The sequence below is a fragment of the Halyomorpha halys genome, unplaced genomic scaffold, assembly GCF_000696795.3.
Source record: "Halyomorpha halys isolate HHAL.00 unplaced genomic scaffold, Hhal_1.1 Scaffold210.1, whole genome shotgun sequence".
NCBI lineage: Eukaryota > Metazoa > Arthropoda > Insecta > Hemiptera > Pentatomidae > Halyomorpha > Halyomorpha halys.
In genome coordinates, this window is record NW_027113191.1 from 356,496 (window position 1) to 360,529 (window position 4,034).

General features: G+C 34.7%; 1 long non-coding RNA gene across 1 annotated transcript in view; it reads left to right on the forward strand.

Annotated features, from left to right (window-relative positions):
• The first annotated feature begins 1,673 nt into the window (after nucleotides 1-1,673).
• Nucleotides 1,674-4,034, forward strand: part of LOC112211354 (uncharacterized) — a 23,119-nt gene continuing 20,758 nt past the window's right edge. The window contains exon 1 of the long non-coding RNA XR_002945568.2: nucleotides 1,674-1,754. This is a non-coding gene — a long non-coding RNA (uncharacterized lncRNA). The remainder of the gene's footprint in view (nucleotides 1,755-4,034) is intronic.

Consider the following 4,034-nt stretch of genomic DNA (forward strand, 5'->3'; position numbering starts at 1 on the left):
AAGATTTATTGATATATACTGAGCCTTTGTGGTATAGGATTGAAATTTATTATAAAAAGGAAATTATCATGCTCTGTGTGAGTGTCCAGAGACTGAATATCCATTAATTCCTGTTTTCCTCAAATATAAACAGGTTAGTTATATCTGTGGCAGTCTTGAAAAACTAGGTAAGTTGAATAGCTTAAACTTGAGGTAGCTGAGTGTAAATCCTCCCCAGTACATCTTTTAAGTTGTGTTAAATTGGTTAAGTCAAGCTTCTTTCCATTGAGTAGAAAATTTCAATGGAAAGCGACTAGACTTAAACTACTTAAAAGACATCCCGAGGATGGCTTATTTTCAGTTAACTCAAATTTAGGCAATTCGACTTAGCTAGTTTTAAATGACTGCCACAGATATAATATTACAATTATGTTAAATATATAGATACATATTAATATTTTTTTCATTGAGTCTCCAAATTAGGATAGCCTGCTTTGTTTGTAACAGAAGTAGATTCCTCTAGATTTGATGGTTCAAGACCTGAATCAAGAACTTATAGAGACCTATGAATAATAGTTTAATTAAAGGAGTAGAAAATATAAATATTGTAAATACAACTTGGATATTGTCAATTATAAAAAATACATATTCATAAATAAATTGTCCTAAAGCTTAAAGGAAGCTTTTCAAAAAGTATGTCCTGGGATGCAAATTTGGTTATAGATCTCAGAATAAAACTGCCACGCTACATAAAACAGAGAAGGATAAAATAGACAAAAATGCAAATGCAGTTGTTGCATACAAAATTTGTTGTTTCAATTGCTCTGGAATATATTATGGCGAAAACTCCAATATATAAATTACAGGAAATATCAACTTATAAACGACTATAAAAATAAAAATAATCCAATTTACTACAAAAAAAGACTGCACTAGAAAAAAATTATGCAGAAAAAGGAGACTAACTTCATTGTGAAGTTGTAAACATTTTATGTAAAGAATAAAAATAAATTCAGAAGAAAAGAAATATAATACAGTTTAACAAATTAAACCCTTTGGAATTTAGTTGTAACCAAACAATTAATTATTTATGTTTAAAATATGAACGATATCGAAAGGAAAACATGTCATATGATGAGGCATAGTGAAATATTATACACAGTAATACAAATCGGATGATTTGAAATACATAATTGATTTTGCCAAATTATTCTTACAAAGAGGACTTAATAATGGTCAGAGGAGCCCAAAACGTTGTTCAGATGTTATAAAGAAGTGGATAAAGGATATAAATAAATTCAATGAAAAAAAAAAACCTAACAAAGATCAGAAGAAAATCATAAGAGGCAGTAAAAATATCAGAAAATAAACTAAATTATAAAAAAAGATTCAGACAACATTAATGTCAATTATGAAGAGTTGTAAAATAATTTAAAAGAAATAATGTATATTTAGTATAGTATTTTCTACTAATGAGCTCAAACAATTCTAAACAAATACCCCCTAGGGTGAGCTTGAGCAGTAATTGTCTGATCAAGTTGGCATCATTCACAGCTCAGCAATACAGCTGCTCTCTTTGGATTATCCTTGCCCTGGTACATTCCTTCTGTGTCACTTTATTTTATTTTATAAACACAAAAAATGTTATGAATGTGTTAGTGTTCATTTAGTTAATTTTATTCAAAATGTTATTTAGATCGCTTTCGAAATTTGCTTGTGTTCAAGACCAAGGTAGATATTGAAACTTCAAGAAAAAAGGCCACATATGACCTCCTGTGAGTTATAATTTTTATTAAATTTATTACTATTTCTTCATAAAATAAGGTTCATTTATAGATCAGACTATTTCTTCATAAAATAAAGTCCACTTCATCACAATATAAAATTCCTTGAAATCAGAATATATGTATATACATTTAACATTAAATAATACTTAATATTACTAATTCTTTAGGAACATTGTTTAAAAAAGTATATTTATGAATAGTGTTGTACGACATTAAGATGACAATATGAGAATATTGTGATTTTCCTATAATTATTAAAATTCTAGATTACACCTGCGACAACTCTAATATAAGATGGTTATGTTTCCTTCCCTATTTGTCTAGGACGGATATTTCGCTTTACACGCACATACACACGCACACGCTTAATCCATTTTTTATTTCAAGAGCTTGTAATGTAGCTATGACCCTGGCAAACATTATTCGTTTTAGTAGTTATTCGTAGTAGTTTGCTTCCTGAGGCATGGAGGGTACTGGGAGTGAGTCTCTTGTCCGCACTTGTGGCGTTAGTTTTCTGCTATTAACAAAGCCTGATCGGCATGAGTTAAAAGGCAGTAGCCATTGTGGAATCTAACATCGGGCGTCTTCTTTGTTGCCATCTCCGTTAGTTTCCAAAACTTCCGATAGTCGCCATGGGTGGCCCTGAGGCGATCATGCCAAGTCGCTGTTTTCCATTGGCGCATCAGGTTTCTGATCTGTGGTGTTCCAGTTAAGGGCCTTCTTAATATTCGGATCTCTGGAGCGGTAGTGTCGATTTTTCTAGGTCCGTCTACTCCTTATAAGAGACCGCCTATTCCTCATGAGGTGGTGTGGGAGTTTCTGTAGGGAGGGAGGCAGGTGGGGATCTACATCTACTTCTTCAATAGTGTTAGGGCCGGGATTTCCTTCAGCCGATGGTACATCTCTTCTTTGTACCTGCCCCAGTCAGCTTCGCGGTAATTAAATTTCTCCGCCCCCGGTTCAGGACTTTTCTCATTGATCTGATATATGACCGGTCGGTGATCTGATTTTATGAAGTCCGTCACCGTACAATCTGTGACACGATTGCAGATCCTGACAAATAAAGTGGAGTAATTCAGAATCCCCTATCTCTGGTTAGCAAATTCTTAGGTAACCTTTTATTGAAGGTTATTTCTTCCAGAATTACATCACATGAACCAAGATACTACTTTGTAATGATGCACATTTTCACTTTCCAGCAAAAAGTTCCTCGTTTGCTGCCTGGATTAGTAGGATTAGTTGAAGTAATCAGCGACATATGGGATTTTACATCAGAGACGAACAGAGATAAAATGGAAATTTTAATATAATATTTCGCACTGTACGATACTGTACATTCAGGGGCGACAACAATCGGTGGTATGGATGCGGATTTCTATGGGGCGGATTGAAGAGTCGGTTCTAGCTCCGTCAATAAATCTTGAAGGACAAGGAAATTGTTATCATCAACAACAGTATCCTCAGTGCTGTTATTGTTATTTTTTCGGGAGAGACCTGTTTATAGTAGGGCTAAGCGTACTAATAGCTTAAATCCATACTCCTCATGTAAATAAACACAAATAATGTGTATAAGGAGAATTAAAACCAAGAATAAACCAGTTGTTATCTCGAATACGTTCGTTTCATTTCCTTGCTCCTTTTTCATATATTTTTTTTTTAATTTGTCTTCCGACATCTCATAAGTTACACACACCCGCGTATACTGACCTCTTTTATATCTGGGGCTTGTGATGCAGCTATAACCCGTTCAAAGTCTGGAAAAAATCATTCCTCGGTGTACTGGTGGACGTATACTATTGACGATCTTCGCAGGTGCTGCAACCAAGCAAGAAGATGTTACCAGGGAGCGAGACGTCTACCAGAGTTTTCTGTGCTGCAAGGAGAGTTCAAGATAGCTAGAAGGAACCTCCGACTAGCCATTAAAGAAAGCAAACGATGGTGCTGGAGAGAACTCTGTGATGAGGTGGATGCAGACCCATGGGGTAGGGCTTACAAAATAGCACTTAAGAAACTATGTAAAGGCACGAGGCAGCTCCCAACGAGACCGAATGTTGTAGACAGTATTGTCAGATCACTATTCCCTGAACAGGCGAATACTATTGAAAGTTTAGACAATATATAAATATAAGTTATAAACAGAGCATAGGTATTATGAGTCTTAATACCTAAACTACCCATGTCAACAAGCCAGAATGTATATATAGAGGATTATACATGAGAATAAATCAGTATCTTAGTTGAGCTTGATGAGATGATGGACGCCAGCGC